The sequence below is a fragment of the Cervus elaphus genome, chromosome 21 (genome assembly GCF_910594005.1).
Source record: "Cervus elaphus chromosome 21, mCerEla1.1, whole genome shotgun sequence".
In the NCBI taxonomy this organism is placed as follows: domain Eukaryota; kingdom Metazoa; phylum Chordata; class Mammalia; order Artiodactyla; family Cervidae; genus Cervus; species Cervus elaphus.
The window spans coordinates 35182778-35194941 of NC_057835.1; positions in this window are offsets into that span (position 1 = coordinate 35182778).

Sequence of the window (12164 nt, forward strand, 5' to 3'; positions counted from 1 at the left end):
CTTCTCAGAAATGAGAATTGCTTCCATTGCAAACCACAGCACTGTTTTTACTGAGAAACTGGAGGATGTTATTTTTCGCTTGCTTTTCATAATGAGGTAGATGCTAACAATTATAAACAAAAGAGATTACTCATTCTTTTTTTTACTGATTTACAGGTGGGGAAACATGCCACCAAAATCTAAGGCAATCTATGGTTCCATGGCTGCATCTTCCTAAATACCTGACCGGGTACCTTGACAACCCAGGCATAAGAAGCGATGATCAGCATCACACAGTCTAATGTGTATGCAAGGTCCTGCCTAGGAACTGAGAGTGATAAGACACATTTCTGGTGCTCAAGGAGGCCATGATATAGTTGTGTTTGTATAAATATTATAGTGTTATGCCCAACAGAAACGAAAATCTCTAACACTTCATATTTCTTCCAAGTTATTTGCCACAGTTTCCCCAGAATGTGACCAGTTTCATCCTAGCAGTTTCTGGCACTGGTCAGTATGTTGGTTTGGCAGAGCTGAAATGCAATGCTGCTTAGGTGTTAGAAGTGACGTTTCCCCAAGCCCCATACTCATCCTTTGTTGTTCTATATGTGCAAAAAGAACATTCCTGAGATGTGCTCAGAGACATCATGTGCTCAGAGATATCACAGAGCCATCTTCAGTGGTAGGAATTTCTATAAGGATACATCAGGAAATAATACACACAACCTCAGGAAAGTGATCACCCCTCGGTGGTGTCCGACTCTTTGAGGCCCCATTGACTGTAGCTCCTCTGTCCATGGAATTCTCCAGGCAGGAATACTGGAGTGGGTTGCCATTCTCTTCTCCAGTCACAACCTCATAGTCAGGCATTCTGGAAGTGAGATGCCATTCCTGGCTGTTTAGGCTGCTGCAGGAGCCATATCAGAGTCAGGCATCTGTCACTGCCCGCCCTCCATTCTAATCTCAGTACAACACTACTGTGGAGCCTCAGTGTCTATTGCTGTGCTCAGCGCCAATCTACAGCCTCTCTGCCACACCCCAGCGCCTTCTTCCCGTTGCCCTGCACTCCACGTCAGAGTGGTTTGTGTCTGCTCCTGGAGGCTCTTGCCCCCCGGCTTCAGTTTCCACTGAGACTTCTCCAGGGAGAATGAGTACTTGAATTGAATTGACACCCTTTAGTGATGAGCACTGTGAGGTTCTCAGGCTAAACCACTCTGTGGGCTTTTGATCACAGTCACTGACTCAGACCCCAGCTGCTGATCCCATTTGCTCATGGCCAAGATGATGGGGGTCACATAATATCAGGTAAGAAACGTGTAGGTCAGAGAGGACTGTCAGCTGCTTGGAGGTGGACGGGAGTGGATGAGGAAGGCATTTATCATTTTGAGGCTGTTCATGACAGTCACCAAAGCATCAGTATTGCCTCAGACCAGAGCCTGACCATATCTGAGTCTGTTCTGGAGATAAATGTACAGTGGAGTACATGCACATTGAGGTGTTGTTATTGAGAAGCCGTGCCCTTAATTATAGACTGCATGCTGATCATTTACTGCACCATATGTTCCAAAGGCAGAACTAAAGCTGTCGGTTTCTACTTTCATTCACATGTGGCTCACACTGAATGTTTCCCAGAGGACCTGTTGCCCTGTGTGTAGGCGGTGATGGCTCCCGCAAAATCTTTGGATCGTATAAAGGGTTTCATTGGCTTCTGTAATTACCTAATTTGGGCTTGATGGAGGAACTGAGAAACAGGAGAAAAAAAAAATGTTTTGGCTATAAAGTCCATATGTGATGATTTGCTTGTTCCAGCAAAAGTGATGATAATAATAATAAAAATCATATTTCAGTCTTGACATTTCCCATTTGGAATGTATGGGATCCTTTAGCAGAAATGCTTCCTGTTGAAAACTTTTCCATCACCTTTTAGGGATGTCTCTTTGGGGCACAAATCCTGCAGGAATTGTTGGCCATCCTGAAAGGTGATCAGACTCCTCCCAACTTTAGCATTCAAGATTCAACTTTAGGGACACACTAGACCAAATCTCACTGCCTGGGGTTATATAAGTGACAGAAAAGGTGTTGTTTAGTTATTAAGTCGTGTCTGACTCTTTTGAGACCCCATGGACTGTAGCCTGCCAGTCTCTTCTGTCCATGGGATTTTCCAGGCAAGAATACTGGAGTGGGTTGCCATTTCCTTCTCGAGGGGGTCATCCTGACTCAGGGATCGAACTTAAGTTTTCTGCATTGACAGGCAGGTTTTAACCACTGAGCCAGTACTGGGTTGGCCAAAAAGTTCATTCATGTTTTTCCATAACCTCTTAGGGAAAAACCTGGACGAACTTTTTGGCCAATCCCAATACATTCTCTTCTTCTAGTAGATGGAATTAAAACCATCATTCAAAGCCTAAGTGAGGCTGTATACACAGGCTTGATCAGAGGATGGAACTGCCAACTTCAGGTTGCTCTGATCTTACCCAGTCTGGGTCAGACAAGTCAGAGCTCTGGTAACTAGAAGCATGCTAACACCACCTTAGTTTCTGTGTTTGGTTGAAAATGGGGGTGCACATAATATTTCAAAGGCGATCTCCAAAAAAGATTATCTTTGTTTTGGGTTGCGGCCAACTTCTTACAGCTCAGGGCAGGATACTATATGCTGCATATGACTGGTGGGAGATGGGGTGAGGTTGCTTAGATTTGAGTTTTGAAGTCTCCTAGCCTTACATACATATGTTACTGGTGAGCATGATGGTTATTCTGTCTCCTAAGGCCTGGGCCGTCCCTGGTTCTAGGAAAGCCTCCCTCCTGTTACACCTCAGGCCTGTGGGTGGTGATGGTTTCTAGCTGCTGCTAGTCTTTGAGCATGCTTCAGCACGCCTGACTACAGGGTCTCTTAACCCTGTCTGTTTACATGTGCGCTCAGTCATGTCCTACCCTTTGCAACCCCATGGACTGTAGCCTGCCAGGTTCCTCCTTGTCTGTGGGATTTCCCAGGCAAGAATACTGGAATGGGTTGCCACCTCCTTCTCCAGGGTATCTTTCCAAACCAGGGGTTGAACTCATGTCTCCTGCACTGGCAGGCAAATTCTTTACCACTGAGCCACTAGGAATCCTTGTCTATTTCACTGCAAACAATTCCTTCACTAGAAAGGCTTCCTCAAAAATCCCGGGCTATGACGCTATCTAAGTTCAGGACCTTGACTGAAACATCTAATATGCAAACATCTTTACTGTAAGATAGTTGGGCTTCCAAAGTAGATGAGTCCCATTTTCATTTCTGAGATTTTTTTTAATGTGACAGCATCTTACACTTATCAGCTTAAAATATGGTCTTTATATTTTTAATAGTATATTTATAGACAGCCGCAATTTTGCTTCTAGTTTTGATCCGGGCCCAAATGAAATGAATGTCTTAAGGAAGATCATTATAGTTCAATCTCTTAAGGCCTGATTTCCTTTAGCAATATTTTTTCACTAATAAATATTTCCTTACACAATTGAGTTGCCTGTTTAACTCACAATTGTTAGACATGTGCATTTAGCATTTTATATTGCATTCAGCCACATAAAAAGAAGCTCAAAAATTCAGATTTTGTGGAAAAGAGGACTAGTGGAAGAACAGAGCAAAAGATAAGCCAATTATATTGTAAACTTTCATGAATCGGTTATTTTATAGTACGAATTTCTGGTTATCATGTCAGGGGCTGAACTCATCTCTTCTCTGCAAATCCACTCTTCACAGTGTCCAGGTTTTCAGGACTTCCTTCCTCCCAGAATTCCTGTCCTCCCCACGTGCCTCAGTGGCACCTGGGAGCTCTGCATCCGGTCCTTGTGGCTGATTCATGCCCTGGCACTGGCCCTTCCTCACTGCTCTTTCTCTTATGCTCCACGTCATCATTCAGCTTAATCAAATGCAACCTCCTCATGAACTCATTCCTGATTCTCTCAATAGAAGATTTTTTTCTCTCTCTTCTGACCAAAGTGCTTCATGATTCCTTTCTTCTGACCCCCATTATGTTCGAGCTTTCCTTATAGTTATAGGGTTAGTAGTTAAATGTACACACTAATGCCATCTCCTGAAGTTAAATTCTTATGTGACTATTTACTAGATAAATTACCTTGTGCAAGTTACATAATTTTTCTGTGCCTCAGTTTCCTCATCTGAAAAATAGTCAAGCATAATAATTGTGACTAACATGGTACTTATAAAGATGAAAAGTATGCACGACATCAGTGCCTGCACATTGAAAATGTTCAATAAAGGCCAGCTATCATTTTTTATTATGCATTATCTTACCTTTTAACCATAGGTTCCTTACTGGGAAGACCCTACATGTATGTATCCTTATCTTCTCTATAGTTCAGTGCATGGTACTGAGTAGGTGCTCAGTAGACTTTAATGAAGCAGGCAAGATCCTATGTCCTGGTAAAACCGAGAATAGACATCAGGCCAAAATGCAAAGAATATCAAGGCTGAAACAGTACTCTCTCCACTTCTTCATGTGCTGTATTCCCCTCATTTCACTGTAACCTGCTTCAGCATCAGCTGTGCTACTGGGATTGCAATCAGCTCACCAGAGACATCTTACCTGCTGGGTCCAAGCACTTCCCTAGGTCCCACCTCACTGCTGGCTGCTTCATTTCTCTGGAATCTCTCTTCTCTTTTTACGTTGCCTGCACCACACTCTACGGCTTCTTCAATTAATCTCACCGACTTTTCCTCTTCTGGTCCTTTTGTGGGTTTTCTTTCTCTCCATGAATCTCACATTGCATACTCAAGGGTTTAATGTGAGATTCCTATTTCTTTTTATTCAACATATTATTTCTGGGAATCGCTACTACCCTCACAATTTTCACTACTCTGTATATGCCATATGCCAAGGATGTCCATATTTATACAATATAAACATCTCCCCTCCATTTCAGACTCAAAAATCCAGCTGAGCACTAGACAGCTCATCCTTGATTCTCCATAGATATCTCAAATTCCATAGCATATGTCAAAGAGGCTATTGCACATGAGCCTCTTCCCCACTACACAGCTCTTCCTTCTGTGTATTTACATCTCTGTTGGAGGAACCACCATTTACTCTGACACTGGGAGTAAATCATGACCATGTATGTGTGTGTGTCTGTGCGTGTGCGTGCTCAGCCCCTCAGCTGTGTCCAACTCTTTGCAATGCTATGGACTATAGCCCACCGGGCTCCTCTGTCCATGAGATTTCTCAGGCAAGAATACTGGAGTGGGTAGCCATTTCCTTCTTCAGGAGATCCTCCCGATTCAGGGATTGGACCCTAGTCTCTTACGTCTTCTGCATTGGCAGGTGGATTCTTTACCGCTGAGCCACCTGGTGACCCTACCTCCCATTCAAATCCCATATCATATCAGTTACTAAGTTCTGCTGATTTCATGAGCTGAATACCTGTTCAATTCATCCTCAAACAGATATCATTGTCTTAGGTTAGGTATCACATCTTACTTAGCTATCTGCATGACTATTCTAACATTTCATCTCCCTTGAATCCTTTTTCCTTACAGCTGTAAGAATGATCACCTGTGAAGCACATGCTTAAACTTTAAAACTCGGCCTGGTGGTACATGAACAGCTCCCCATTGCCTACAGGTGAAGGTGGTATTTAACGTGGCATTTGATTCCTTGCTTTGGTCCTGGTCTATCTCTCTAGCCTCATTCTTCACTCTAGCATTCTTCACTCACTCTAGCTACACTTCATGCTTCACAACACGCAGTAGCCTTCATCTTCTTTTCACATGGCATCAATTTCCCGTCTCTTTGCTTTTACTTGCACCATCCCTCCTGCCTGAAACATTTCTTTTGGCTAACTCCTCCTGCAAGACTCTGTTCAAGCACCACCTCCTACAGGAAAGCTTAGTGGACTTGTGGGTGAGCTGGAAGGAAGATGCAAAGCTAAGGCACTGGATGGACCCTGGAAAGGGGACCTCTTTCATCCTATCAGCAGAGGCCAGGTGCATCTGTTTCTTAGGACGGCCAGACAAATTCCCACTAACTTAGCAGCTTAAACCACACATGGGTATTGTCTTACAGGTCTGTAGGTCGGAAGAAAAATATTTCTTCAGCTGTCAGCTGAGGGCTGTTCAGAGGTTCCAGAAGCCCTTCCCTGGCTTGTGACTCTGCTCCTACATCATCAAAGCCAGCAACTGTGGGGCACTTCCCTCTCACACTTGTAATCTCTCCTCTGCTTCTTCCAGTTAATCTTTCTGGCCTGACCTTCTCTGCTTTCTTCTTCTGATTTTAAGAGCTCATGTAGTTAGACCAGCCCACCTACATAGCCTGGGGCTTCTCGGGTGGCTCAGTGGTAAAGAGTCCACCTGTCAATGCAGGAGATGCAGGTTTGATCCCTGGGTTGGGAAGATCTCCTGGAGAGGGAAATAGCAACCTCCTCCAGTATTGTTACCTGGGAAATCCCATGGACAGAGGAGCCCAGTGGGCTACAGTCCATGGGGTTGCAAAAGAGCTGGTAGCAACTAAACAACAACAACCTAGATAGTCTAGGAAAATCTCTCCCTCTTAAAGTCATTAACCTCAATTATTTCTGTAAGGCCCTTTGCCACCGAAAGTAACATATTCGCAGGCTCTAGGAGGCAGTTATTCTGCCTACCATACTGAGGTTGAGACAGACAGTAAAAGCCTGAGATTATTTTATTTGAACTCTATGTTCACAGAAATTCATGCTTGATCATTTTCTTTCGTATTATTTTGTTACATAGATTTCCAGCTTTAGATTCACATTTTGAATCTAAGGCATGTAGACAGGAACTCAGCTCTGTCTGGTTCATTTTGTGTTGTTGTTCAGTCACTAAATTGTGTCTGACTCTCTGCAACTCCATGGACTGTAGCCTGCTAAGCTCCTTTGTCCATGGGATTTTCCAGGCATGGATACTGGGTTGCTATTTCCTTCTCCAGGGGATCTTCCAGGCCCAGGGATCGAACCAGCATCTCCTGCATTGACAGGCAGATTCTTTACTGCTGTGCCACCAGAGAAGCCCCTGGTTCATTTGGTAAGTACTTAAAGAAATGTTAAGTGTGCATAACTTCTCAGGGCATTTACTTGGAGGTCTTGTGCAGGAAGGTATTCACGGGTGTGCCAGTTATGGAAAAATGCCAGGAAGCCGGTTTCCTGCAAATGGAAGATGACTGCAAATCAATAGATGGAATTCTATTATTCAAAATTTAAACCATTCCCTAAAGGTTTAACAAGGTTAAATAAACTTCAGAGAAAAGAAACTTATTACACGAGGAACAATCACAACAGAAAGCAATACAGAATTTTTTAAGCAAATGAGAACTATTAAAAGACATATTATTGTAGAAGAAATGTTCATTTAAAAAACTGCCATCCAATAGGATTTTGTACTTCTTTCCTATAAAAATCATTAAAGCAAAAAGAGTTGAATTTATTGGTGCTTATGAAGTATTTGCTAGGACAATATCTATTTAACGAATTAATTCCTTCTTTTAGGAAATCATTACAATTTGCTTAATATAATACTTCTAGCTTTAAGGGATTTTACAAACAATGTACTTTAATTTCCTGCCCTCTAGTGACAAAAATAATGTATTCATGCCTTTATGTGGAACAAATTCTATTAGTATCAGGAAATAAAGTTGTGTTAGAGGATCTGGGAACAGAAAATAGAAAGTTTGGCTATCATGATTAATGTACAATAATCATTTTAGTTTGGCAAAAATTTTTATTCAGAGTCAAATAGATGACTTTAAATTGTGAAGCAAAAATCAATGTGTGGTTTCTAGCTATCCCTTGGCCTATATCTTTATAATTAGAAGGTATATACCATGGGCAGAGGAGCCTGGAAGGCTACTGTCCATAGGGTTGCAGAGAGTTGGACACGATGGAATCATCTTAGCATTCACGCGTGCACTATAGAAAACTTGGTAACAACCAGAAAATTTACAGTTTCAAAATGTTTAATCCTAAATAACAGAATTGAAGGAAATTTACTAATTGTAAAAACTCCCCCAGGGCTTCCCTGGTGGCTCAATGGATAAGAATCTGCCTGCCAATGCAGAAGACATGGGTTCGGTCCTTGGATCAGGAAGATCCCACGTGACACGGAGCAACGAATCCAGTGTGTCGCAAGTACTGAGCCTGTGCTCTAGAGCCTGGGAGTCACAACTAACAAGCCCGCGTGCCACAACTGCAGAAGCCTAGAGCCCATGCTCCACAACAAGAAAAGCCACTGCAACGAGAAACCCACATACCGCAACATGAGTAGTCCCCACTCGCTGCAGCTAAGTCCATGCAGCAGCAAAGACCCAGCACAGCCAAAAATAAATAAATAAATTTCAAAAATGAAGTCAAAAACTAAAAATTTCTCCCAATATTGTTTTCATTTGAATTTTAAGTCCAGGCAATAACCAGTTCAATAATCAGACTGGGAGTTAAAGCCTGAGATAAAAAGTAGTCAAACTGGCTGGCTGTTACAATAAGACTAACCAAGAGAGATTTGATTAAAACTAGATTTGATTAAGTGTGACATTAAAATTTTTGGTATTCTAATTACAGACTGCATTATTGCTTTCTCTGTCCGAACATTTTGTGCTCCTGGGGTACAGGAATGTACGTGGTATTTGTGCAATTAATTTATCATCAACAAATGCACTGAGTGTCTACTCTCTGCTAGACTGTCTCAGTTGCTCAGTGACTGAATTAAAAGAAGAAGGTGCTCATTCCACATGCCATACTCCCAGGCCTTGATGGAGCTCTGGGCTCCTGCAACCCAGATGGTGACTCTGTGTTCTGATATAGTACAGACTAGGTCACCGCCTCTCATCTGTGGCCATCTTCTAAGCTCTATTTCCCTACCTTGTGGGGCATATGGGATAGGACAGAGGACAGGAATATGTTTCGTTGGGGCTGGAGGGCTTTGCTGAAAATGTGAGCTCCAGGGCCAGCTATTTCGGTAGCCACTCATCATTGTCAGTCACAGTGGGGATCCAGTGCCTCTGTTTACCAAGCACGGCCAGGAGGCCCCTTGGAAGTGTGTGAGCTCTCCACTGGTTTTCCAGGCGACATTCTCTGTGTGAACAGTAGGGGAGAGTAGAATGAAGGGTGAAAGGGTTAGTTGCTCAGTCGTGTCCAACTCTTTGCGACCCCGTGGACTGTAGCCCACCAGGCTCCCCTGTCCATGGGATTCTCCAGGCAAGAATACTGGAATGGGTTGCCATTTCCTTCTCCAGGGGATCTTCTCGATCCAGGGATTGAACCCAGGTCTCCTGTAATGCAGGCAGATTCTTTACTGTTTGAGCCACTCGGGGGTGGCTCAGATGGTAAAGAGCAGGCTGACATCCTCCCCATATGTGACAGGCTGTGAACTGGCACAGTCTATGCTGGGCCCTCAGTCACCACACGTTTCCTGCGGACCTGACTCTACTCCTTAACGGCAGCCTCATCAGGTGGGTGTTAGCATCCCCACTTATAGACAGGTAACTGAGAGAGAGGCCATACCTATAGCTGTGCTCAGAACCCATGTCTGGACCAATATTCATGGATTTAGCTGACTTAAAAGACAATGGCAGATGGTGTTAGTGAAAAGGATAAGTAATAGTTTGGCATCTTTACAAATGCTAACTTTTAATCTTTAATGTAGATTTTTATCTCAGTTTTCAAGTGAGGAAACTGAAGTTAAATTGTCCAAGGTCACACAGCTAGTAAATGGAAAAACCTGGAACTGAACCCTGATTGACCTGACTTCCCTCTGCCAGAGATCAAGTGTATGTGTGAGTGTGTGGGCTTCCTCAACACCCAAAGGCCAATTTTCACGCCTGATTCAACAATCAATCATGGCCCTCTTGCTCTGAAACTGGGATCTTCTCCTTGGACTCTTCTCCTGGCACTTTTCGGGCAGCCCCTATTAAGCTTCTGAGCTTTGCAATGAGCAGAGCCCTTTCTGCATGGCTGTTCCTCACCTGCTGCCTCTCCACTCAGGTTCAGGCTGTACTAAAGGACAATTTGGTCTCCTGTAATGGACCTCATGGGGCTTCCCCGGTGGCTCAGTGGTAAAGAATCCATCTGCCAATGCAGGAGACACAGGTTCAATCCCTGGGTTGGGAAGATCCCTTGGAGAAGGAAATGGCAACCCACTCCATTGACAGAAGAATCCCATCAACAGAAGAGCCTGGAGGGCTACAGTCCACAGGGTTGCAAAGAGTTGGATATGACTGAGCAACTAAGCAACAACAATGGGCTTCATGACCAGAATAGAACAGTGACAAGAGTATCTGCTTCAAAAAAAAAAAAAACAGACCTCACTTAAAAGGAACATTGGGGCATGTTAGAGGGAACATTCAAGGAAAGAGAAAAGGAGAGAAAGTGACCACAGACTGCTGTTCTTAAACCTCTTCATCACTGCCACAGGAGCCAGAAACAAGAGCAGCAGGGGCTTCTGCCATCTGGAACTCACTGAGGCTTTTACTGCCAAGAATGAAACATCTGCAAATTTCTTGATTTTTTTTCTTAATGACAATTTGGTCTCTTGAAAGCCAGAAGAAGCAATGAGAGGAGCTGCTCCTCCTTATAGAATTCCCAATAAGAAATCTTGTAAGTGGGTGATCTTATGGACTGTAAATGCATCTCAAACGCTGCCTCCTAGGCATGAAGACCATGGGGCTTGGTTAGGGTGGAAGGAGGGAAGGCATTTACTTTTGGAGCTTAGACACTTTGCCAGACTGGAGTGGCTGGTGACACACAGTCACTCTGAGGACAGGACCACTAGTAAATGGTGGAGAGATGCTAAATGAGAGGTGAGAGAATGGCCAAGATGCCCTTAACCTATGTATTAATAATACATTGGGTTGGCCAAAAAGTTCATTTGGGTTTTTCTGTAGGATAGTAAGGAAAAACCTGGATGAACTTTCTTGCCAACACAATATAATAATATTAATACTGAAACAAAGCAACTCTACTGGAAGGGGGTTCAGACCCATGCAGACACATGTCCATCGGATCTTAAGTCTAACGCCTTAACCACTCAGCCAGAGGATGAGATGGTAGGATGGCATCATTGACTCAACGGACATAAACTTGAGCAAACTCTGGGAGATAGTGAAGGATAAGGAAGCCTGGTGTGCTGCAGTCCATGGGGTCACAGAGAGTTGGGCACAACCGAGTGACTGAACAACACCAAGAGAACAAAGAGGAGAAAACCTCACTGTATCTTCTTTCTTACTGGACCTAGAATCCTGCTGTTGGAACAATGGCCCAGGTATGTCATGATCTGGCTTAACTGTTGTGGGTTGTCCGGGAAATTATCCACCATTTATTTCCACAAGAGGATACATTCTGAGTTCCAGTTAGTCAACTTTCCAATGCATTTTTTTGGAAGGTAATCAGGTTTTAAATTGGGAACGGCCTGAAGCGCCTCATTAGCGTTCCTGTGTGCCAATGCATGTAATCCTATTGAGAATGCGCTTTAAGAAATCATTCAGCAAAAATCTGAAATTCATATATACTAAAGAAAGTAATGATCTTTATCACATTGTAAGGGTACAAGGAAGATGTACTGGTTGGGGCAGGTATTTCTGGATTAATAGTTAAAGGAGACTAACTCAAGGCAAAATAAGCTGAAAGACCAATTATAATTTCAAAATACTGAATGGCATGTCTATTTTAGTTAAGAGTTTCCGTATGTAGCTGTAGGACTGAATTTAGTTCTGCACTTTTGGAAAGTCTTCAGTTTTTTTCTTCGTAAGCTTAACATACATCAATCTCTCTCTCTTTCTCCCCCTTCACCCACTGGCACCCATTCCTGTATGTTTTGGCTTGGCCTTTCTCATAGTACATAGCTGTGACTGTGAAAATTATGTGCAGTGGTTTAAAAAATTTGCAAGGAGACATACAATGTTAAATGTTAAGTTGTATTCCATTTACAACATTGCATTTCCAAGCATAATATGATACAAACAAAAGTACTGATTACTAATTTCTAAATCATAGTTCTTTTTATCATCTACCTTATATTCTATGTATTTTTATTCTTTTTCATCTGACAGCTGCTGGCAATCTGTCAATTAAATTTGAGGTCTCTTGAGAGTCCCTTGGACTGCAAGGAGATCCAACCAGTCCATCCCAAAGGAAATCAATCCTGAATATTCATTGGAAGGACTGATGCTGAAGCTGAAACTCCAATA